This window comes from Colletes latitarsis, chromosome 1 (assembly GCF_051014445.1).
Source record: "Colletes latitarsis isolate SP2378_abdomen chromosome 1, iyColLati1, whole genome shotgun sequence".
Lineage (NCBI taxonomy): Eukaryota > Metazoa > Arthropoda > Insecta > Hymenoptera > Colletidae > Colletes > Colletes latitarsis.
In genome coordinates this window covers 12,665,926-12,693,187 of record NC_135134.1, presented here as the reverse complement: position 1 = coordinate 12,693,187, position 27,262 = coordinate 12,665,926, and positions in this window count along the sequence as shown.

Genomic DNA, 27,262 nt, shown 5'->3' with positions numbered 1-27,262 from the left:
GACGTGGTCCAAACCAGTAAAAGCCCAGGATCTGCCCAAGAAGTATGCGAGAAATGCGAAAGTACGAGCCAGATGATAGCTAATACCAGAACTAACCCAGACATAACCAGCGGTATCCTCTAAAGACTATTCGGAACCAGCTTTTATTGACAGTGTGGAACCACACTACTACGTGATCCAAACCACAAAAAACCCGAGATCTGGCCAACAAATAAGCGAAAAATGCGAAAGTACGAGCCAGATGAGGGCAAATACCAGAACTAACCGAGACATAACCGGCGTTATCCTCTAAAATATTAATCGCAACAAGGATTAATTGACCGTTTAGGTGCGGTACCGCGTTACTACGTGGTCCAAGCCAGAAAAAGGCCAGGATCTGACCAACGAGTATGCGAAAAACGAGTAAGTATGAGCCAGATGATTGCAGATACCAGAAATAACCCAGACATAACCAGCGTTATCCTCTAAAGTACTATTTGGAACCAGCTTTTATTGACAGTGTGGTACCACATTACTACGTGATCCAAGCCAGAAAAAGCCCAGGATCTGGCCAACATGTATGCGAAAAGTGCGAAAGTACGAGCCAGATGAGGGCAAATCCCAGACCTAACCGAGTCATAACCGGCGCTATCCTCTAAAATATTAATCGCAATCAGCTTTAATTGCCTGTTTCGGTGTGGTACCGCATTACTACCTGATCCATACCAGAAAAAGGCCAGGATCTGCCCAACAAGTATGCGAAAAACGCGAGAGTATGAGACAGATGAGGGCAAATACTAGACCTTACCCAGACATAACCGGCGTTATCCCCTAAAATACTAATCGGAACCAGGTTTTATTGACTGTTTCAGTGTGGTACCACATTACGACGGGATCCAAACCACAAAAAACCCGAGATCTGGCCAACAAATAAGCGAAAAATGCGAAAGTACGAGCCAGATGAGGGCAAATACCAGACCTAACCCAGACATAACCGGCGTTATCCTCTAAAATATTAATCGCAACCAGGATTAATTGACTGTTTCGTTGTGGTGCCGCGTTACAACGTGATCCAAACCAGAAAAAACCCAGTATCTGCCCAACAAGTATGCGAAAAACGCGTAAGTATGAGCCAGATGACTGCAAATACCAGAACTAACCCAGACATAACCAGCGTTATCCTCTAAAGACTATTCGGAACCAGCTTTTATTGACAGTGTGGAACCACATTACTACGTGATCCAATCCAGAAAAAGCCCTGGATCTGGCCAACAAGTATGCGAAAAATGCGTCAGTACGAGCCAGATGAGTGCAAATACCAGAACTAACCCAAACGTAACCAGCGTTATCCTCTAAAGACTATTCGGAACCAGCTTTTATTGACAGTGTGGAACCACATTACTACGTGATCCAAACCACAAAAAACCCGAGATCTGGCCAACAAATAAGCGAAAAATGCGAAAGTACGAGCCAGATGGGGGCAAATACCAGAACTAACCGAGACATAACCGGCGCTATCCTCTAAAATATTAATCGCAATCAGCTTTAATTGACTGTTTCGGTGTGGTACCGCATTACTACGTGATCCATACCAGAAAAAGGCCAGGATCTGCCCAACAAGTATGCGAAAAACGCGAGAGTATGAGACAGATGAGGGCAAATACTAGACCTTACCCAGACATAACCGGCGTTATCCCCTAAAATACTAATCGGAACCAGGTTTTATTGACTGTTTCAATGTGGTACCACATTACGACGGGATCCAAACCAGATAAAACCCAGTATCTGCCAAACAAGTATGCGAAAAACGCGTAAGTATGAGCCAGATGACTGCAAATACCAGAACTAACCCAGACATAACCAGCGTTATCCTCTAAAATACTATCCGGAACAAGCTTTTATTGACAGCGTGTTACCACATTACTACGTGATCCAAGCCAGAAAAAGCCCAGGATCTGGCCAACAAGTATGCGAAAACTGCGAAAGTACGAGCCAGATGAGGGCAAATACCAGGCCTAACCGAGACGTAACCGGCGTTATCCTCTAAAATATTAATCGCAACCAGGTTTAGATGACTGTTTCGGTGTGGAACCACATTGCTACGGGATCCAAACCAGAAAAAACCCGAGATCTGGCCAACAAGTAAGCGAAAAATGCGAAAGTACGAACCAGATGGGGGCAAATACCAGACCTAACCCAGACATTACCGGCGTTATCCTCTAAAATATCAATCGGAACCAGCTTTTATTGACTGTTTAAGTGTGGTACCACATTACTACGTGATACAAACCAGAAAAAGCCCAGGATCTGGCCAACTAGTATGCGAGAAATGCGAAAGTACGAGCCAGATGTGGGCAAATCCCAGACATAACCGAGACAAAACCTGCGCTATCCTCTAAAAATATTGATCGCAACCAGGTTTAATTTACTGTTTCGGTGTGGTAACGTATTACTACGTGATCCAAACCAGAAAAAGGCCAGGATCTGGCCAACAAGTATGCGAAAAATGCGAAAGTACGAGCCAGATGAGGGCAAATACCAGACCTAACCCAGACATAACCGGCGTTATCCTCTAAAATATTAATCGCAACCAGGTTTAATTGACTGTTTCAGTGTGGTACCACATTACGACGTGATCCAAACCAGAAAAAGCCCAGGATCTGGCCAACTAGTATGCGAGAAATGCGAAAGTACGAGCCAGATGAGGGCAAATCCCAGACCTAACCGAGACATAACCTGCGCTATCCCCTAAAATATTAATCGCAACCAGGTTTAATTTACTGTTTCGGTGTGGTACCGTATTACTACGTGATCCAAACCAGAAAAAGGCCAGGATCTGACCAACAAGTATGCGAAAAATGCGAAAGTACGAGCCAGATGAGGGCAAATACCAGACCTAACCGAGACATAACTTGCGCTATCCTCTAAAATATTAATCGGAACCAGGATTAATTGACTGTTCAAGTGTGGTACCACATTACTGCCATTTCAAAACCTGAAAAAGCCCAGGATCTGGCCAACAAGGATGCGAAAAATGCGAAAGTACGAGTCAGATGTGGGCAAATCCCAGACCTAACCGAGACATAACCTGCGCTATCCTCTAAAAATATTAATCGCAACCAGGATTAATTGACTGTTTCAGTGTGGTACCACATTACTGCCATGTCAAAGCCCGAAAAAGCCCACGATCTGGCCAACAAGTATGCGAAAAATGCGAAAGTATGAGCCAGATGAGGGCAAATACCAGACCTAACCGAGACATAACCTGCGCTATCCTCTAAAATATTAATCGGAACCAGGATTAATTGACTGTCTCAGTGTGGTACCACATTACTGCCATGTCAAAACCTGAAAAAGCCCAGGATCTGGCCAACAAGGATGCGAAAAATGCGAAAGTACGAGCCAGATGAGGGCAAATCCCAGACCTAACCGAGACATAACCAGCGCTATCCCCTAAAATATTAATCGCAACCAGGATTAATTGACTGTTTGGGTGTGGTGCCGCGTTACAACGTGATCCAAACCAGAAAAAGGCCAGGATCTAGCCAACTAGTATGCGAGAAATGCGAAAGTACGAGCCAGATGAGGGCAAATACCAGACCTAACCGAGACATAACCTGCGCTATCCTCTAAAAATATTAATCGCAACCAGGATTAATTGACTGTTTCAGTGTGGTACCACATTACTGCCATGTCAAAGCCCGAAAAAGCCCACGATCTGGCCAACAAGTATGCGAAAAATGCGAAAGTATGAGCCAGATGAGGGCAAATACCAGACCTAACCGAGACATAACCTGCGCTATCCTCTAAAATATTAATCGGAACCAGGATTAATTGACTGTCTCAGTGTGGTACCACATTACTGCCATGTCAAAACCTGAAAAAGCCCAGGATCTGGCCAACAAGGATGCGAAAAATGCGAAAGTACGAGCCAGATGAGGGCAAATCCCAGACCTAACCGAGACATAACCAGCGCTATCCCCTAAAATATTAATCGCAACCAGGATTAATTGACTGTTTGGGTGTGGTGCCGCGTTACAACGTGATCCAAACCAGAAAAAGGCCAGGATCTAGCCAACAAGTATGCGAAAAATGCGAAAGTACGTGCCAGATGAGGGCAAATACCAGACCTAACCCAGACATAACCGGCGTTATCCCCTAAAATACTAATCGGAACCAGGTTTTATTGACTGTTTCAGTGTGGTACCACATTACGACGTGGTCCAAACCAGTAAAAGCCCAGGATCTGCCCAACAAGTATGCGAGAAATGCGAAAGTACGAGCCAGATGATTGCTAATACCAGACCTAACCGAGACATAACCGGCGTTATCCTCTAAAATATTAATCGGAACCAGCTTTTATTGAGTGTTTCAGTATGGTACCACATTACTACGTTATCCAAACCAGAAAAAACCCAGTATCTGCCCAACAAGTATGCGAAAAACGCGTAAGTATGAGCCAGATGACTGCAAATACCAGAACTAACCCAGACATAACCAGCGTTATCCTCTAAAGACTATTCGGAACCAGCTTATATTGACAGTGTGGAACCACACTACTACGTGATCCAAACCACAAAAAACCCGAGATCTGGCCAACAAATAAGCGAAAAATGCGAAAGTACGAGCCAGATGAGGGCAAATACCAGAAATAGCCGAGACATAACCGGCGTTATCCTCTAAAATATTAATCGCAACAAGGATTAATTGACCGTTTAGGTGTGGTACCGCGTTACTACGTGGTCCAAGCCAGAAAAAGGCCAGGATCTGACCAACGAGTATGCGAAAAACGAGTAAGTATGAGCCAGATGATTGCAAATACCAGACCTAACCCAGACATAACCAGCGTTATCCTCTAAAGTACTATTTGGAACCAGCTTTTATTGACAGTGTGGTATTACATTACTACGTGATCCAAGCCAGAAAAAGCCCAGGATCTGGCCAACATGTATGCGAAAAGTGCGAAAGTACGAGCCAGATGAGGGCAAATCCCAGACCTAACCGAGACATAACCGGCGCTATCCTCTAAAATATTAATCGCAATCAGCTTTAATTGACTGTTTCGGTGTGGTACCGCATTACTACGTGATCCATACCAGAAAATGCCAGGATCTGCCCAACAAGTATGCGAAAAACGCGAGAGTATGAGACAGATGAGGGCAAATACTAGACCTTACCCAGACATAACCGGCGTTATCCCCTAAAATACTAATCGGAACCAGGTTTTATAGACTGTTCAGTGTGGTACCACATTACGACGTGATCCAAACCAGATAAAACCCAGTATCTGCCAAACAAGTATGCGAAAAACGCGTAAGTATGAGCCAGATGACTGCAAATACCAGAACTAACCCAGACATTACCGGCGTCATCCTCTAAAATATTATTCGCAACCGGGATTAATTGACTGTTTCGGTGTGGAACCACACTACTACGGGATCCAAACCAGAATAAACCCAGGATCTTGCCAACAATTAGTCGAAAAACGCGAAAGTTTGAGACAGATGATTGCAAATACCAGATCTAACCCAGACATAACCAGCGTCATCTTCTAAAATACTAATCGGAACCAGCTTTTATTGACTGTTTCGGTGTGGTTCCGCATTACTACGTGGTCCAAGCCAGAAAAAGGCCAGGATCTGCCCAACAAGTATGCGAAAAATGCGAAAGAACGAGCCAGATGATTGCTAATACCAGACCAAACCGAGACATAACCGGCGTTATCCTCTAAAATATTAACCGCAAACAGGTTTAGTTGACTGTTTCGGTGTGGTACCGCATTACTACATTATCCAAACCCGAAAAAGCCCTGAATCTGGCCAACAAGTATGCGAAAAATGCGAAAGTACGAGCCAGATGAGTGCAAATACCAGAACTAACCCAAACGTAAACAGCGTTATCCTCTAAAATACTATTCGGAACCAGCTTTTATTGACAGTGTGGTACCACATTACTACGTGATCCAAGCCAGAAAAAGCCCAGGATCTGGCCAACAAGTATGCGAAAAATGCGAAAGTACGAGCCAGATGAGTGCAAATACCAAACCTAACCCAGACATAACCGGCGTTATCCTCTAAAATATTATTCGCAACCGGGATTAATTGACTGTTTGGGTGTGGTGCCGCGTTACAACGCGATCCAAAGCAGAAAAAGCCCAGGATCTGGCCAACAAGTATGCGAAAAACGCGAAAGTACGAGCCAGATAAGTGCAAATACCAGAACTAACCCAAACGTAACCAGCGTTATCCTCTAAAATATTAATCCCAAACAGGTTTAGTTGACTGTTTCGGTGTGGAACCACATTACGACGGGATCCAAACCACAAAAAACCCGAGATCTGGCGAACAAGTAAGCGAAAAATGCGAAAGTACGAGCGAGATGAGGGCAAATACCAGACCTAACCCAGAAATTACCGGCGTTATCCTCTAAAATATCAATCGCAACCAGGTTTAATTGATTGTTTCGGTGTGGTACCGCATTACTACGTGATCCAAACCAGAAAAAAACCCAGGAGCTGCCCAACAAGTATGCGAAAAACGCGACAGTATGAGCCAGATGATTGCAAATACCAGAACTAACCCAGACATAACCAGCGTTATCCTCTAAAATACTATTCGGAACCAGCTTTTATTGACAGTGTGTTACCACATTACTACGTGATCCAAGCCAGAAAAAGCCCAGGATCTGGCCAACAAGTATGCGAAAAATGCGAAAGTACGAGCGAGATGAGGGCAAATATCAGACCTAACTTAGACACAACCGGCGTTATCCTCTAAAATATTAATCGCAACCAGGATTAATTGACTGTTTCGGTGTGGTGCCGCGTTACAACTTGATCCAAACCAGAAAAAGTCAAGGATCTGGCCAACAAGTATGCGAAAAATGCGAAAGTACGGGCGAGATGAGGGCAAATATCAGACCTAACTTAGACACAACCGGCGTTATCCTCTAAAATATTAATCGCAAACAGGTTAGAATGACTGTTTCGGTGTGGTACCGCATTCCTACGTGGTCCAAGCCAGTAAAAGGCCAGGATCTGCCCAACAAGTATGCGAAAAACGCGTAAGTATGAGCCAGATGATTGCATATACCAGAAATACCCCAGGCATAACCAGCGGTATCCACTAAAATACTATTCGGAACCAGCTTTTATTGACAGTGTGGTACCACATTACTACGCGATCCAAGCCAGAAAAAGCCCAGGATCTGGCCAACAAGTATGCGAAAAATGCCAAAGTACGAGCCAGATGAGGGCAAATCCCAGACCTAACCGCGACATAACCGGCGTTATCTTCTAAAATATTAATCGCAACCACGTTCAATTGACTGTTTCGGTGTGGAACCTCATTACTACGGGATCCAAACCAGAAAAAATCCTGGATCTGGCCAACAAGTATGCGAAAAACGCGAATGTACGAGCCAGATGAAAGCAAATACCAGACCAAACCGAGACATAACCGGCGTTATCCTCTAAAATATTAATCGCAAACAGGCTTAATTGACTGTTTCGGTGTGGTACCGCATTACTACATGATCCAAACCAGAAAAAGCCCTGAATCTGGCCAACAAGTATGCGAAAATGCGAAAGTACGAGCCAGATGAGTGCAAATACCAGAACTAACCCAAACGTAAACGGCGTTATCCTCCAAACTATTAATCGGAACCAGCTTTTATTGACTGTTTCAGTGTGGTGCCACATTACTACGTTATCCAAACCAGAAAACACCCAGGATCTGCCCAACAAGTATGCGAAAAACGCGTATGTATGAGCCAGATGATTGCAAATACCGGAAATAACCCAGACATAACCAGTGTTATCCTCTAAAATACTATTCGGAACCAGCTTTTATTGTCAGTGTGGTACCACATTACTACGTGATCCAAGCCAGAAAAAGCCCAGGATCTGGCCAACATGTATGCGAAAAGTGCGAAAGAACGAGCCAGATGAGGGCAAATGCCAGACCTAACCCAGACATAACCGGCGTTATCCTCTAAAATATTAATCGCAACCAGGATTAATTGACTGTTTCGATGTGGTGCCGCGTTACAACGTGATCCAAACCAGAAAAAGGCCAGGATCTGGCCAACAAGTATGCTAAAAATGCGAAAGTACGAGCCAGATGAGGGCAAATCCCAGACCTAACCGAGACATAACCTGCGCTATCCTCTAAAATATTAATCGCAACCAGGATTAATTGACTGTTTGGGTGTGGTGCCGCGTTACAACGCGATCCAAAGCAGAAAAAGCCCAGGATCTGGCCAACAAGTATGCGAAAAATGCGAAAGTTCGAGCCAGATGAGGGCAAATCCCAGACCTAACCGCGACATAACCGGCGTTATCCTCTAAAATATTAATCGCAACCACGTTCAATTGACTGTTTCGGTGTGGAACCTCATTACTACGGGATCCAAACCAGAAAAAAACCCTCGATCTGGCCAACAAGTATGCGAAAAACGCGAAAGTACGAGCCAGATGATTGCAAATACCAGAAATAACCCAGACATTACCGGCGTTATCCTCTAAAATATTAATCGCAACCAGGTTTGATTGACTGTTTCGGTGTGGTACCGCATTACTACGTGGTCCAAGCCAGAAAAAGGCCAGGATCTGCCCAACAAGTATGCGAAAAATGCGAAAGTACGAGCCAGATGATTGCTAATACCAGACCAAACCGAGACATAACCGGCGTTATCCTCTAAAATATTAATCGCAAACAGGTTTAATTGACTGTTTCGGTGTGGTACCGCATTCCTACGTGGTCCAAGCCAGAAAAAGGCCAGGATCTGACCAACAAGTATGCGAAAAACGCGTAAGTATGAGCCAGATGATTGCATATACCAGAAATAACCCAGGCATAACCAGCGTTATCCACTAAAATACTATTCGGAACCAGCTTTTATTGACAGTGTGGTACCACATTACTACGCGATCCAAGCCAGAAAAAGCCCAGGATCTGGCCAACATGTATGCGAAAAGTGCGAAAGTACGAGTCAGATGAGGGCAAATCCCAGACCTAACCGAGACATAACCGGCGTCATCCTCTAAAATATTAATCGCAACCAGCTTTAATTGACTGTTTCGGTGTGGTACCGCATTACAACGTGATCCAAACCAGAAAAAGGCCAGGATCTGGCCAACAAGTATGCGGAAAATGCGAAAGTACGAGCCAGATGAGGGCAAATACCAGACCTAACCCAGACATAACCGGCGTTATCCTCTAAAATATTAATCGCAACAAGGATTAATTGACTGTTTCGATGTGGTGCCGCGTTACAACGTGATCCAAACCAGAAAAAGGCCAGGATCTGGCCAACAAGTATGCGAAAAATGCGAAAGTACGAGCCCGATGAGGGCAAATACCAGAACTAACCGAGGCATAACCTGCGTTATCCTCTAAAGTATTAATCGGAACCCGGTTTAATTGACTGTTTCAGTGTGGTACCATATTACTGCCATGCCAAAGCCTGAAAAAGCCCAGGATCTGGCCAACAAGGATGCGAAAAATGCGAAAGTACGAGCCAGATGAGGGCAAATCCCAGACCTAACCGAGACATAACCTGCGCTATCCTCTAAAATATTAATCGCAACCAGGTTTAATTTACTGTTTCGGTGTGGTACCGTATTACTACGTGATCCAAACCAGAAAAAGGCCAGGATCTCGTCAACAACTATGCGAAAAATGCGAAAGTTCGAGCCAGATGAGGGCAAACACCAGACCTAACCCAGACATAACCGGCGTTATCCTCTAAAATATTAATCGCAACCAGGATTCATTGACTGTTTGGGTGTGGTGCCGCGTTACAACGCGATCCAAACCAGAAAAAGGCCAGGATCTGGCCAACAAGTATGCGAAAAATGCGAAAGTACGAGCCAGATGAGGGCAAATACCAGACCTAGCCCAGACATAACCGGCGTTATCCCCTAAAATACTAATCGGAACCAGCTTTTATTGACTGTTTCAGTGTGGTACCACATTACGACGTGATCCAAACCAGAAAAAGCCCAGGATCTGGCCAACTAGTATGCGAGAAATGCGAAAGTACGAGCCAGATGAGGGCAAATACCAGACCTAGCCGAGACATAACCTGCGCTATCCTCTAAAATATTAATTGGAACCAGGTTTCATTGACTGTTTCGGTGTGGAACCACATTACGACGGGATCCAAACCACAAAAAACCCGAGATCTGGCCAACAACTAAGCGAAAAATGCGAAAGTACGAACCAGATGGGGGCAAATACCAAACCTAACCCAGACATAACCGGCGTTATCCCCTAAAATACTAATCGGAAACAGCTTTTATTGACTGTTTCAGTGTGGTACCACATTACTACGTGATCCAAACCAGAAAAATGCCAGGATCTGGCCAACAAGTATGCGAAAAATGCGAAAGTACGAGCCAGATGAGGGCAAATATCAGACCTAACTTAGACACAACCGGCGTTATCCTCTAAAATGTTAATCGCAACCAGGATTAATTGACTGTATCGGTGTGGTGCCGCGTTACAACTTGATCCAAACCAGAAAAAGTCAAGGATCTGGCCAACAAGTATGTGAAAAATGCGAAAGTACGAGCCAGATGAGGGCAAATACCAGAACTGACCGAGGCATAACCTGCGTTATCCTCTAAAATATTAATAGGAACCAGGTTCAATTGACTGTTTCAGTGTGGTACCACATCACTGCCATGTCAAAGCCTGAAAAAGCCCAGGATTTGGCCAACAAGTATGCGGAAAATGCGAAAGTACGAGCCAGATGAGGGAAAATCCCAGACCTAACCGAGACATAACCTGCGCTATCCTCTAAAATATTAATAGCAACCACGTTTAATTGACTGTTTCGGTGTGGAACCTCATTACTACGGGATCCAAACCAGAAAAAACCCAGGATCTGGCCAACAAGTATGCGAAAAAAGCGAAAGTACGAGCCAGATGATTGCAAATACCAGAACTAACCCAGACATTACCGGCGTTATCCTCTAAAGTATTAATCGCAAACAGGTTTGATTGACTGTTTCGGTGTGGTACCGCATTCCTACGTGGTACAAGCCAGAAAAAGGCCAGGATCTGCCCAACAAGTATGCGAAAAGCGCGTAAGTATGAGCCAGATGATTGCATATACCAGAAATAACCCAGGCATAACTAGCGTTATCCACTAAAATACTATTCGGAACCAGCTTTCATTGACAGTGTGGTACCACATTACTACGTGATCCAAGCCAGAAAAAGCCCAGGATCTGGCCAACATGTATGCGAAAAGTGCGAAAGTACGAGCCAGATGAGGGCAAATCCCAGACCTAACCGAGACATAACCGGCGTTATCCTCTAAAATATTAATCGCAACCAGCTTTAATTGACTGTTTCGGTGTGGTACCGCATTACTACGTGATCCAAACCAGAAAAGGGCCAGGATCTAGCCAACAAGTATGCGGAAAATGCGAAAGTACGAGCCAGATGAGGGCAAATACCAGACCTCACCAAGACGTAACCGGCGTTATCCTCTAAAATATTAATCCCAACCAGGTTTAGTCCACTGTTTCGGTGTGGTACCGCATTACTACGTGATCCAAACCAGAAAAAACCCAGGATCTGCCCAACGAGTATGCGAAAAACGAGTCAGTATCAGCCAGATGATTGCAAATACCAGAAATAACCCAGCCATAACCAGGGTTATCCTCTAAAATATTATTTGGAACCAGCTTTTATTGACAGTGTGGTACCACATTACTACGTGATCCAAGCCAGAAAAAGCCCGGGATCTGGCCAACATGTATGCGAAAAGTGCGAAAGTACGTGCCAGATGAGGGCAAATCCCAGACCCAACCGAGACATAACCGGCGTTATCCTCTAAAATATTAATCGCAATCAGCTTTAATTGACTGTTTCGGTGTGGTACCGCATTACTACGTGATCCAAACCAGAAAAGGCCAGGATCTGGCCAACAAGTATGCGGAAAATGCGAAAGTACGAGCCAGATGAGGGCAAATTCCAGACCTTACCGAGACATAACCGGCGTTAACCTCTAAAATATTAATCGCAACCAGCTTTAATTGACTGTTTCTGTGTGGTACCGCATTACTACGTGATCCAAACCAGAAATGACCCAGGATCTGGCAAACAAGTATGCGAAAAATGCGAAAGTATGTGCCTGATGATTGCAAATACCAGAACTAACCCAAACATAACCAGCGTTATCCTCTAAAATATTAATCGCAACCAGGATTAATTGACTGTTTCGTTGTGGTGCCGCGATACAACGTGATCCAAACCAGGAAAAGGCCAGGATCTGGCCAACAAGTATGCGAAAAATGCGAAAGTACGAGCCAGATGAGGGCAAATACCAGAACTAACCGAGGCATAACCTGCGTTATCCTCTAAAGTATTAATCGGAACCAGGTTTAATTGACAGTTTCAGTGTGGTAACATATTACTGCCATGTCAAAGCCTGAAATAGGCTGGGATCAGGCCATCAAGTATGCAAAAATTGCGAAAGTACGAGCCAGATGAGGGCAAATACCAGACCTGATCCAGACATAACCGGCGTTGTCCTCTAAAATATTAATCGCAACCAGGATTAATAGACCGTTTCGGTGTGGTACCGTATTACTACGTGATCCAAACCAGAAAAAGGCCAGGATCTGGTCAACAACTATGCGAAAAATGCGAAAGTTCGAGCCAGATGAGGGCAAATACCAGACCTAACCCAGACATAACCGGCTTTATCCTCTAAAATATTAATCGCAACCAGGATTAATTGACTGTTTGGGTGTGGTGCCGCGTTACAACGTGATCCAAACCAGAAAAAGGCCAGGATCTGGCCAACAAGTATGCGAAAAATGCGAAAGTACGAGCCAGATGAGGGCAAATACCAGACCTAGCCGAGACATAACCTGCGCTATCCTCTAAAATATTAATCGGAACCAGGTTTAATTGACTGTTTCGGTGTGGAACCACACTACGACGGGATCCAAACCACAAAAACCCGAGATCTGGCCAACAAGTAAGCGAAAAATGCGAAAGTATGAGCCAGATGAGGGCAAATCCCAGACCTAACCGAGACATAACCTGCGCTATCCTCTAAGATATTGATCGCAACCAGGTTTAATTGACTGTTTCGGTGTGGAACCACATTACGACGGGATCCAAACCACAAAAAACCCGAGATCTGGCCAACAAGTAAGCGAAAAATGCGAAAGTACGAACCAGATGGGGGCAAATACCAGACCTAACCCAGACATAACCGGCGTTATCCCCTAAAATACTAATCGGAACCAGCTTTTATGACTGTTTCAGTGTGGTACCACATTACGACGTGATCCAAACCAGAAAAAGCCCAGGATCTGGCCAACTAGTATGCGAGAAATGCGAAAGTACGAGCCAGATGTGGGCAAATCCCAGACCTAACCGAGACGTAACCTGCGCTATCCTCTAAAATATTAATCGCAACCAGGTTTAATTTACTGTTTCGGTGTGGTACCGTATTACTACGTGATCCAAACCAGAAAAAGGCCAGGATCTGGTCAACAACTATGCGAAAAATGCGAAAGTACGAGCCAGATGAGGGCAAATACCAGACCTAACACAGACATAACCGGCGTTATACCCTAAAACACTAATCGGAACCAGCTTTTATTGACTGTTTCAGTGTGGTACCACATTACGACGTGATCCAAACCAGAAAAAGGCCAGGATCTGACCAACAAGTATGCGAAAAATGCGAAAGTACGAGCCAGATGAGGGCAAATACCAGACCTAACCGAAACATAACCTGCGCTATCCTCTAAAATATTAATCGGAACCAGGATTAATTGACTGTTCAAGTGTGGTACCACATTACTGCCATGTCAAAGCCCGAAAAAGCCCACGATCTGGCCAACAAGTATGCGAAAAATGCGAAAGTATGAGACAGATGAGGGCAAATCCCAGACCTAACCGAGACATAACCTGCGCTATCCTCTAAGATATTAATCGCAACCAGGTTTAATTTACTGTTTCGGTGGGGTACCGTATTACTACGTGATCCAAACCAGAAAAAGGCCAGGATCTGGCCAACAAGTATGCGAAAAATGCGAAAGTATGTGCCTGATGATTGCAAATACCAGAACTAACCCAAACATAACCAGCGTTATCCTCTAAAATATTAATCGCAACCAGGATTAATTGACTGTTTCGTTGTGGTGCCGCGATACAACGTGATCCAAACCAGGAAAAGGCCAGGATCTGGCCAACAAGTATGCGAAAAATGCGAAAGTACGAGCCAGATGAGGGCAAATACCAGAACTAACCGAGGCATAACCTGCGTTATCCTCTAAAGTATTAATCGGAACCAGGTTTAATTGACAGTTTCAGTGTGGTAACATATTACTGCCATGTCAAAGCCTGAAAATGCCCAGGTTCTGGCCAACAAGGATGCGAAAAATGCGAAAGTACGAGCCAGATGAGGGCAAATCCAAGACCTAACAGAGACATAACCTGCGCTATCCTCTAAAATATTAATCGCAACCAGGTTTAATTTACTGTTTCGGTGTGGTACCGTATTACTACGTGATCCAAACCAGAAAAAGGCCAGGATCTGGTCAACAACTATGCGAAAAATGCGAAAGTTCGAGCCAGATGAGGGCAAATACCAGACCTAACCCAGACATAACCGGCTTTATCCTCTAAAATATTAATCGCAACCAGGATTAATTGACTGTTTGGGTGTGGTGCCGCGTTACAACGTGATCCAAACCAGAAAAAGGCCAGGATCTGGCCAACAAGTATGCGAAAAATGCGAAAGTACGAGCCAGATGAGGGCAAATACCAGACCTAGCCGAGACATAACCTGCGCTATCCTCTAAAATATTAATCGGAACCAGGTTTAATTGACTGTTTCGGTGTGGAACCACACTACGACGGGATCCAAACCACAAAAACCCGAGATCTGGCCAACAAGTAAGCGAAAAATGCGAAAGTATGAGCCAGATGAGGGCAAATCCCAGACCTAACCGAGACATAACCTGCGCTATCCTCTAAGATATTGATCGCAACCAGGTTTAATTGACTGTTTCGGTGTGGAACCACATTACGACGGGATCCAAACCACAAAAAACCCGAGATCTGGCCAACAAGTAAGCGAAAAATGCGAAAGTACGAACCAGATGGGGGCAAATACCAGACCTAACCCAGACATAACCGGCGTTATCCCCTAAAATACTAATCGGAACCAGCTTTTATGACTGTTTCAGTGTGGTACCACATTACGACGTGATCCAAACCAGAAAAAGCCCAGGATCTGGCCAACTAGTATGCGAGAAATGCGAAAGTACGAGCCAGATGTGGGCAAATCCCAGACCTAACCGAGACGTAACCTGCGCTATCCTCTAAAATATTAATCGCAACCAGGTTTAATTTACTGTTTCGGTGTGGTACCGTATTACTACGTGATCCAAACCAGAAAAAGGCCAGGATCTGGTCAACAACTATGCGAAAAATGCGAAAGTTCGAGCCAGATGAGGGCAAATACCAGACCTAACCCAGACATAACCGGCTCTATCCTCTAAAATATTAATCGCAACCAGGATTAATTGACTGTTTGGGTGTGGTGCCGCGTTACAACGTGATCCAAACCAGAAAAAGGCCAGGATCTGGCCAACAAGTATGCGAAAAATGCGAAAGTACGAGCCAGATGAGGGCAAATACCAGACCTAACACAGACATAACCGGCGTTATACCCTAAAACACTAATCGGAACCAGCTTTTATTGACTGTTTCAGTGTGGTACCACATTACGACGTGATCCAAACCAGAAAAAGGCCAGGATCTGACCAACAAGTATGCGAAAAATGCGAAAGTACGAGCCAGATGAGGGCAAATACCAGACCTAACCGAAACATAACCTGCGCTATCCTCTAAAATATTAATCGGAACCAGGATTAATTGACTGTTCAAGTGTGGTACCACATTACTGCCATGTCAAAGCCCGAAAAAGCCCACGATCTGGCCAACAAGTATGCGAAAAATGCGAAAGTATGAGACAGATGAGGGCAAATCCCAGACCTAACCGAGACATAACCTGCGCTATCCTCTAAGATATTAATCGCAACCAGGTTTAATTTACTGTTTCGGTGTGGTACCGTATTACTACGTGATCCAAACCAGAAAAAGGCCAGGATCTGGCCAACAAGTATGCGAAAAATGCGAAAGTACGAGCCAGATGAGGGCAAATACGAGACCTAACCCAGACATAACCGGCGTTATCCCCTAAAATGCTAATCGGAACCAGCTTTTATTGACTGTATCAGTGTGGTACCACATTACTACGTGATACAAACCAGAAAAAGGCCAGGATCTGGCCAACAAGTATGCGAAAAATGCGAAAGTACGAGCCAGATGTGGGCAAATCCCAGACCTAACCGAGACATAACCTGCGCTATCCTCTAAAAATATTAATCGCAACCAGGTTTAATTTAGTGTTTCGGTGTGGTACCGTATTACTACGTGATCCAAACCAGAAAGAGGCCAGGATCTGGCCAACAAGTATGCGAAAAATGCGAAAGTACGAGCCAGATGAGGGCAAATACCAGACCTAACCCAGACATAACCGGCGTTATCCTCTAAAATATTAATCGCAACCAGGATTAATTGACTGTTTCGTTGTGGTGCCGCGTTACAACGTGATCCAAACCAGAAAAAGGCCAGGATCTGGCCAACAAGTATGCGAAAAATGCGAAAGTACGAGCCAGATGAGGGCAAATACCAGAACTAACCGAGGCATAACCTGCGTTATCCTCTAAAATATTATGCGGAACCAGGTTTAATTGACTGCTTCAGTGTGGTACCACATTACTGCCATGTCAAAACCTGAAAAAGCCCAGGATCTGGCCAACAAGGATGCGAAAAATGCGAAAGTATGAGCCAGATGAGGGCAAATCCCAGACCTAACCGAGACATAACCTGCGCTATCCTCTAAAATATTAATCGCAACCAGGTTTAATTTACTGTTTCGGTGTGGCACCGTATTACTACGTGATCCAAACCAGAAAAAGGCCAGGATCTGGTCAACACCTATGCGAAAAATGCGAATGTTCGAGCCAGATGAGGGCAATTACCAGACCTAACCCAGACATGACCGGCGTTATCCTCTACAATATTAATCGCAACCAGGATTAATTGACTGTTTGGGTGTGGTGCCGCGTTACAACGTGATCCAAACCAGAAAAAGTCCAGGATCTGGCCAACAAGTATGCGAAAAATGCGAAAGTACGAGCCAGATGAGGGCAAATACCAGACCTAACCCAGACATAACCAGCGTTATCCCCTAAAATACTAATCGGAACCAGCTTTTAGTGAGTGTTTCAGTATGGTACCACATTACTACGTTATCCAAGCCAGAAAAAGGCCAGGATCTGGCCAACAAGTGTGCGAAAAATGCGAAGGTATGAGCCAGATGGGTGGAAATACCAGAACTAACCCAGACATAACCGGCGTTATCCTTTAAAATATTAATCGCAGCCAGGTTTAATTGACTGTTTCGGTGTGGTACCGCATTACTACGTCATCCAAACCAGAAAAAGGCCAGGATCTGGCCAACAAGTCAGCGAAAAGTGCGAAAGTACGAGCCAGATGAGGGCAAATCCCAGACCTAACCGAGACATAACCGGCGTTATCCTCTAAAATATTAATTGCAACCAGGTTTAATTGACTGTTTCGGTGTGGTACCGCATTACTACGTGATCCAAGCCTGAAATAGGCTGGGATCTGGCCATCAAGTATGCAAAAATTGCGAAAGTACGAGCCAGATGAGGGCAAATACCAGACCTGATCCAGACATAACCGGCGTTGTCCTCTAAAATATTAATCGCAACCAGGTTTAATTTACTGTTTCGGTGTGGCACCGTATTACTACGTGATCCAAACCAGAAAAAGGCCAGGATCTGGTCAACAACTATGCGAAAAATGCGAAAGTTCGAGCCAGATGAGGGCAAATACCAGACCTAACCCAGACATAACCGGCTTTATCCTCTAAAATATTAATCGCAACCAGGATTAATTGACTGTTTGGGTGTGGTGCCGCGTTACAACGTGATCCAAACCAGAAAAAGGCCAGGATCTGGCCAACAAGTATACGAAAACTGCGAAAGTACGAGCCAGATGAGGGCAAATACCAGACCTAGCCGAGACATAACCTGCGCTATCCTCTAAAATATTAATCGGAACCAGGTTTAATTGACTGCTTCGGTGTGGAACCACACTACGACGGGATCCAAACCACAAAAACCCGAGACCTGGCCAACAAGTAAGCGAAAAATGCGAAAGTATGAGCCTGATGAGGGCAAATCCCAGACCTAACCGAGACATAACCTGCGCTATCCTCTAAGATATTGATCGCAACCAGGTTTAATTGACTGTTTCGGTGTGGAACCACATTACGACGGGATCCAAACCACAAAAAACCCGAGATCTGGCCAACAAGTAAGCGAAAAATGCGAAAGTACGAACCAGATGGGGGCAAATACCAGACCTAACCCAGACATAACCGGCGTTATCCTCTAAAATATTAATTGCAACCAGGTTTAATTGACTGTTTCGGTGTGGTACCGTATTACTACGTGATCCAAGCCTGAAATAGGCTGGGATCTGGCCATCAAGTATGCAAAAATTGCGAAAGTACGAGCCAGATGAGGGCAAATACCAGACCTGATCCAGACATAACCGGCGTTGTCCTCTAAAATATTAATCGCAACCAGGATTAATAGACCGTTTCGGTGTGGTACCGTATTACTACGTGATCCAAACCAGAAAAAGGCCAGGATCTGGTCAACAACTATGCGAAAAATGCGAAAGTTCGAGCCAGATGAGGGCAAATACCAGACCTAACCCAGACATAACCGGCTTTATCCTCTAAAATATTAATCGCAACCAGGATTAATTGACTGTTTGGGTGTGGTGCCGCGTTACAACGTGATCCAAACCAGAAAAAGGCCAGGATCTGGCCAACAAGTATGCGAAAAATGCGAAAGTATGAGCCAGATGAGGGCAAATCCCAGACCTAACCGAGACATAACCTGCGCTATCCTCTAAAATATTAATCGCAACCAGGTTTAATTTACTGTTTCGGTGTGGCACCGTATTACTACGTGATCCAAACCAGAAAAAGGCCAGGATCTGGTCAACAACTATGCGAAAAATGCGAAAGTTCGAGACAGATGAGGGCAATTACCAGACCTAACCCAGACATGACCGGCGTTATCCTCTACAATATTAATCGCAACCAGGATTAATTGACTGTTTGGGTGTGGTGCCGCGTTACAACGTGATCCAAACCAGAAAAAGGCCAGGATCTGGCCAACAAGTATGCGAAAAATGCGAAAGTACGAGCCAGATGAGGGCAAATACCAGACCTAACCCAGACATAACCAGCGTTATCCCCTAAAATACTAATCGGAACCAGCTTTTATTGACTGTTTCAGTGTGGTACCACATTACGACGTGGTCCAAACCAGAAAAAGGCCAGTATCTGCCCAACAAGTATGCGAGAAATGCGAAAGTACGAGCCAGATGATTGCTAATTTCAGACATAACCGAGACATAACCGGCGTTATCCTCTAAAATATTAATCGCAAACAGGTTTAATTGACTGTTGCGGTGTGGTACCGCATTACTACATGATCCAATCCAGAAAAAGCCCTGGATCTGGCCAACAAGTATGCGAGAAATGCGTCAGTACGAGCCAGATGAGTGCAAATACCAGAACTAACCCAAACGTAACCAGCGTTATCTTCCAAACTATTAATCGGAACCAGCTTTTAGTGAGTGTTTCAGTATGGTACCACATTACTACGTTATCCAAGCCAGAAAAAGGCCAGGATCTGGCCAACAAGTGTGCGAAAAATGCGAAGGTATGAGCCAGATGGGTGGAAATACCAGTACTAACCCAGACATAACCGGCGTTATCCTTTAAAATATTAATCGCAGCCAGGTTTAATTGACTGTTTCGGTGTGGTACCGCATTACTACGTCATCCAAACCAGAAAAAGGCCAGGATCTGGCTAACAAGTCAGCGAAAAGTGCGAAAGTACGAGCCAGATGAGGGCAAATCCCAGACCTAACCGAGACATAACCGGCGTTATCCTCTAAAATATTAATTGCAACCAGGTTTAATTGACTGTTTCGGTGTGGTACCGCATTACTACGTGATCCAAGCCTGAAATAGGCTGGGATCTGGCCATCAAGTATGCAAAAATTGCGAAAGTACGAGCCAGATGAGGGCAAATACCAGACCTGATCCAGACATAACCGGCGTTGTCCTCTAAAATATTAATCGCAACCAGGATTAATAGACCGTTTCGGTGTGGTACCGTATTACTACGTGATCCAAACCAGAAAAAGGCCAGGATCTGGTCAACAACTATGCGAAAAATGCGAAAGTATGAGACAGATGAGGGCAAATCCCAGACCTAACCGAGACATAACCTGCGCTATCCTCTAAGATATTAATCGCAACCAGGTTTAATTTACTGTTTCGGTGTGGTACCGTATTACTACGTGATCCAAACCAGAAAAAGGCCAGGATCTGGCCAACAAGTATGCGAAAAATGCGAAAGTACGAGCCAGATGAGGGCAAATACGAGACCTAACCCAGACATAACCGGCGTTATCCCCTAAAATGCTAATCGGAACCAGCTTTTATTGACTGTATCAGTGTGGTACCACATTACTACGTGATACAAACCAGAAAAAGGCCAGGATCTGGCCAACAAGTATGCGAAAAATGCGAAAGTACGAGCCAGATGTGGGCAAATCCCAGACCTAACCGAGACATAACCTGCGCTATCCTCTAAAAATATTAATCGCAACCAGGTTTAATTTAGTGTTTCGGTGTGGTACCGTATTACTACGTGATCCAAACCAGAAAGAGGCCAGGATCTGGCCAACAAGTATGCGAAAAATGCGAAAGTACGAGCCAGATGAGGGCAAATACCAGACCTAACCCAGACATAACCGGCGTTATCCTCTAAAATATTAATCGCAACCAGGATTAATTGACTGTTTCGTTGTGGTGCCGCGTTACAACGTGATCCAAACCAGAAAAAGGCCAGGATCTGGCCAACAAGTATGCGAAAAATGCGAAAGTACGAGCCAGATGAGGGCAAATACCAGAACTAACCGAGGCATAACCTGCGTTATCCTCTAAAATATTATGCGGAACCAGGTTTAATTGACTGCTTCAGTGTGGTACCACATTACTGCCATGTCAAAACCTGAAAAAGCCCAGGATCTGGCCAACAAGGATGCGAAAAATGCGAAAGTATGAGCCAGATGAGGGCAAATCCCAGACCTAACCGAGACATAACCTGCGCTATCCTCTAAAATATTAATCGCAACCAGGTTTAATTTACTGTTTCGGTGTGGCACCGTATTACTACGTGATCCAAACCAGAAAAAGGCCAGGATCTGGTCAACAACTATGCGAAAAATGCGAAAGTTCGAGCCAGATGAGGGCAATTACCAGACCTAACCCAGACATGACCGGCGTTATCCTCTACAATATTAATCGCAACCAGGATTAATTGACTGTTTGGGTGTGGTGCCGCGTTACAACGTGATCCAAACCAGAAAAAGGCCAGGATCTGGCCAACAAGTATGCGAAAAATGCGAAAGTACGAGCCAGATGAGGGCAAATACCAGACCTAACCCAGACATAACCAGCGTTATCCCCTAAAATACTAATCGGAACCAGCTTTTATTGACTGTTTCAGTGTGGTACCACATTACGACGTGGTCCAAACCAGAAAAAGCCCAGTATCTGCCCAACAAGTATGCGAGAAATGCGAAAGTACGAGCCAGATGATTGCTAATTTCAGACATAACCGAGACATAACCGGCGTTATCCTCTAAAATATTAATCGCAAACAGGTTTAATTGACTGTTGCGGTGTGGTACCGCATTACTACATGATCCAATCCAGAAAAAGCCCTGGATCTGGCCAACAAGTATGCGAGAAATGCGTCAGTACGAGCCAGATGAGTGCAAATACCAGAACTAACCCAAACGTAACCAGCGTTATCTTCCAAACTATTAATCGGAACCAGCTTTTAGTGAGTGTTTCAGTATGGTACCACATTACTACGTTATCCAAGCCAGAAAAAGGCCAGGATCTGGCCAACAAGTGTGCGAAAAATGCGAAGGTATGAGCCAGATGGGTGGAAATACCAGAACTAACCCAGACATAACCGGCGTTATCCTTTAAAATATTAATCGCAGCCAGGTTTAATTGACTGTTTCGGTGTGGTACCGCATTACTACGTCATCCAAACCAGAAAAAGGCCAGGATCTGGCCAACAAGTCAGCGAAAAGTGCGAAAGTACGAGCCAGATGAGGGCAAATCCCAGACCTAACCGAGACATAACCAGCGTTATCCTCTAAAATATTAATTGCAACCAGGTTTAATTGACTGTTTCGGTGTGGTACCGCATTACTACGTGATCCAAGCCTGAAATAGGCTGGGATCTGGCCATCAAGTATGCAAAAATTGCGAAAGTACGAGCCAGATGAGGGCAAATACCAGACCTGATCCAGACATAACCGGCGTTGTCCTCTAAAATATTAATCGCAACCAGGATTAATAGACCGTTTCGGTGTGGTACCGTATTACTACGTGATCCAAACCAGAAAAAGGCCAGGATCTGGTCAACAACTATGCGAAAAATGCGAAAGTTCGAGCCAGATGAGGGCAAATACCAGACCTAACCCAGACATAACCGGCTTTATCCTCTAAAATATTAATCGCAACCAGGATTAATTGACTGTTTGGGTGTGGTGCCGCGTTACAACGTGATCCAAACCAGAAAAAGGCCAGGATCTGGCCAACAAGTATGCGAAAACTGCGAAAGTACGAGCCAGATGAGGGCAAATACCAGACCTAGCCGAGACATAACCTGCGCTATCCTCTAAAATATTAATCGGAACCAGGTTTAATTGACTGCTTCGGTGTGGAACCACACTACGACGGGATCCAAACCACAAAAACCCGAGACCTGGCCAACAAGTAAGCGAAAAATGCGAAAGTATGAGCCTGATGAGGGCAAATCCCAGACCTAACCGAGACATAACCTGCGCTATCCTCTAAGTTATTGATCGCAACCAGGTTTAATTGACTGTTTCGGTGTGGAACCACATTACGACGGGATCCAAACCACAAAAAACCCGAGATCTGGCCAACAAGTAAGCGAAAAATGCGAAAGTACGAACCAGATGGGGGCAAATACCAGACCTAACCCAGACATAACCGGCGTTATCCTCTAAAATATTAATTGCAACCAGGTTTAATTGACTGTTTCGGTGTGGTACCGCATTACTACGTGATCCAAGCCTGAAATAGGCTGGGATCAGGCCATCAAGTATGCAAAAATTGCGAAAGTACGAGCCAGATGAGGGCAAATACCAGACCTGATCCAGACATAACCGGCGTTGTCCTCTAAAATATTAATCGCAACCAGGATTAATAGACCGTTTCGGTGTGGTACCGTATTACTACGTGATCCAAACCAGAAAAAGGCCAGGATCTGGTCAACAACTATGCGAAAAATGCGAAAGTTCGAGCCAGATGAGGGCAAATACCAGACCTAACCCAGACATAACCGGCTTTATCCTCTAAAATATTAATCGCAACCAGGATTAATTGACTGTTTGGGTGTGGTGCCGCGTTACAACGTGATCCAAACCAGAAAAAGGCCAGGATCTGGCCAACAAGTATGCGAAAAATGCGAAAGTACGAGCCAGATGAGGGCAAATACCAGACCTAGCCGAGACATAACCTGCGCTATCCTCTAAAATATTAATCGGAACCAGGTTTAATTGACTGTTTCGGTGTGGAACCACACTACGACGGGATCCAAACCACAAAAACCCGAGATCTGGCCAACAAGTAAGCGAAAAATGCGAAAGTATGAGCCAGATGAGGGCAAATCCCAGACCTAACCGAGACATAACCTGCGCTATCCTCTAAGATATTGATCGCAACCAGGTTTAATTGACTGTTTCGGTGTGGAACCACATTACGACGGGATCCAAACCACAAAAAACCCGAGATCTGGCCAACAAGTAAGCGAAAAATGCGAAAGTACGAACCAGATGGGGGCAAATACCAGACCTAACCCAGACATAACCGGCGTTATCCTCTAAAATATTAATTGCAACCAGGTTTAATTGACTGTTTCGGTGTGGTACCGCATTACTACGTGAACCAAGCCTGAAATAGGCTGGGATCTGGCCATCAAGTATGCAAAAATTGCGAAAGTACGAGCCAGATGAGGGCAAATACCAGACCTGATCCAGACATAACCGGCGTTGTCCTCTAAAATATTAATCGCAACCAGGATTAATAGACAGTTTCGGTGTGGTACCGTATTACTACGTGATCCAAACCAGAAAAAGGCCAGGATCTGGTCAACAACTATGCGAAAAATGCGAAAGTTCGAGCCAGATGAGGGCAAATACCAGACCTAACCCAGACATAACCGGCTTTATCCTCTAAAATATTAATCGCAACCAGGATTAATTGACTGTTTGGGTGTGGTGCCGCGTTACAACGTGATCCAAACCAGAAAAAGGCCAGGATCTGGCCAACAAGTATGCGAAAAATGCGAAAGTATGAGCCAGATGAGGGCAAATCCCAGACCTAACCGAGACGTAACCTGCGCTATCCTCTAAAATATTAATGGCAACCAGGTTTAATTTACTGTTTCGGTGTGGTACCGTATTACTACGTGATCCAAACCAGAAAAAGGCCAGGATCTGGTCAACAACTATGCGAAAAATGCGAGAGTTCGAGCCAGATGAGGGCAAATACCAGACCTAACCCAGACATAACCGGCGTTATCCTCTAAAATATTAATCGCAACCAGGATTAATTGACTGTTCAAGTGTGGTACCACATTACTGCCATGTCAAAGCCCGAAAAAGCCCACGATCTGGCCAACAAGTATGCGAAAAATGCGAAAGTATGAGCCAGATGAGGGCAAATCCCAGACCTAACCGAGACATAACCTGCGCTATCCTCTAAGATATTAATCGCAACCAGGTTTAATTTACTGTTTCGGTGGTGTACCGTATTACTACGTGATCCAAACCAGAAAAAGGCCAGGATCTGGCCAACAAGTATGCGAAAAATGCGAAAGTACGAGCCAGATGAGGGCAAATACGAGACCTAACCCAGACATAACCGGCGTTATCCCCTAAAATACTAACCGGAACCAGCTTTTATTGACTGTATCAGTGTGGTACCACATTACTACGTGATACAAACCAGAAAAAGCCCAGGATCTGGCCAACTAGTATGCGATAAATGTGAAAGTACGAGCCAGATGAGGGCAAGTCCCAGAACTAACCGAGACATAACCTGCGCTATCCTCTAAAAATATTAATCGCAACCAGGATTAATTGACTGTTTCAGTGTGGTACCATATTTCTGCCATGTCAAAGCCCGAAAAAGCCAACGATCTGGCCAACAAGTATGCAAAAAATGCGAAAGGACGAGCCAGGTGAGGGCAAAAACCAGACCTGACCCAGACATAACCTGCGCTATCCTCTAAGATATTAATCGCAACCAGGTTTAATTGACTGTTTCGGTGTGGAACCACATTACGACGGGATCCAAACCACAAAAAACCCGAGATCTGGCCAACAAGTAAGCGAAAAATGCGAAAGTACGAACCAGATGGGGGCAAATACCAGACCTAACCGAGACATAACCTGCGCTATCCTCTAAAAATATTAATCGCAACCAGGATTAATTGACTGTTTGGGTGTGGTGCCGCGTTACAACGTGATCCAAACCAGAAAAAGGCCAGGATCTGGCCAACAAGTATGCGAGAAATGCGAAAGTACGAGCCAGATGATTGCTAATTTCAGACATAACCGAGACATAACCGGCGTTATCCTCTAAAATATTAATCGCAAACAGGTTCAATTGACTGTTTCGGTGTGGTACCGCATTACTACATGATCCAATCCGGAAAAAGCCCTGGATCTGGCCAACTAGTATGCGAAAAGTGCGAAAGTACGAGCCAGATGATTGCTAATACCAGACCAAACCGAGACATAACCGGCGTTATCCTCTAAAATATTAATCGCAAGCAGGTTTAATTGACTGTTGCGGTGTGGTACCGCATTACTACATGATCCAATCCAGAAAAAGACCAGGATCTGGCCAACAAGTATGCGAGAAATGCGTCAGTACGAGCCAGATGAGTGCAAATACCAGAACTAACCCAAACGTAACCAGCGTTATCTTCCAAACTATTAATCGGAACCAGCTTTTAGTGAGTGTTTCAGTATGGTACCACATTACTACGTTATCCAAGCCAGAAAAAGGCCAGGATCTGGCCAAGAAGTGTGCGAAAAATGCGAAGGTATGAGCCAGAGGGGTGGAAATACCAGAACTAACCCAGACATAACCGGCGTTATCCTTTAAAATATTAATCGCAACCTGGTTTAGTTGACTGTTTCGGTGTGGTACCGCATTACTACGTGATCCAAACCAGAAAAAGGCCAGGATCTGGCCAACAAGTATGCAAAAAATGCGAAAGTACGAGCCAGATGAGGGCAAATACCAGACCTGACCCAGACATAACCGGCTTTAACCTCTAAAATATTAATCGCAACAAGGTTTAATTGACTGTTTCAGTGTGGTACCACATTACTACGTGGTACAAGCCAGAGAAGGGCCAGGATCTGGCCAACAAGTCAGCGAAAAGTGCGAAAGTACGAGCCAGATGAGGGCAAATCCCAGACCTAACCGAGACATAACCGGCGTTATCCTCTAAAATATTAATTGCAACCAGGTTTAATTGACTGTTTCGGTGTGGTACCGCATTACTACGTGATCCAAGCCTGAAATAGGCTGGGATCTGGCCATCAAGTATGCAAAAATTGCGAAAGTACGAGCCAGATGAGGGCAAATACCAGACCTGATCCAGACATAACCGGCGTTGTCCTCTAAAATATTAATCGCAACCAGGATTAATAGACCGTTTCGGTGTGGTACCGCGTTACTACGTGTTCCAAACCAGAAAAAGGCCAGGATCTGGCCAACAAGTATGCAAAAAATGCGAAAGGACGAGCCAGATGAGGGCAAATACCAGACGTGACCCAGACATAACCGGCGTTGTCCTCTAAAATATTAATCGCAACCAAGATTAATTGACCGTTTCGATGTGGTACCGCGTTACTACGTGATCCAAACCAGAAGAAGGCCAGGATCTGGCCAACAAGTATGCGAAAAATGCGAAAGTATGAGCCAG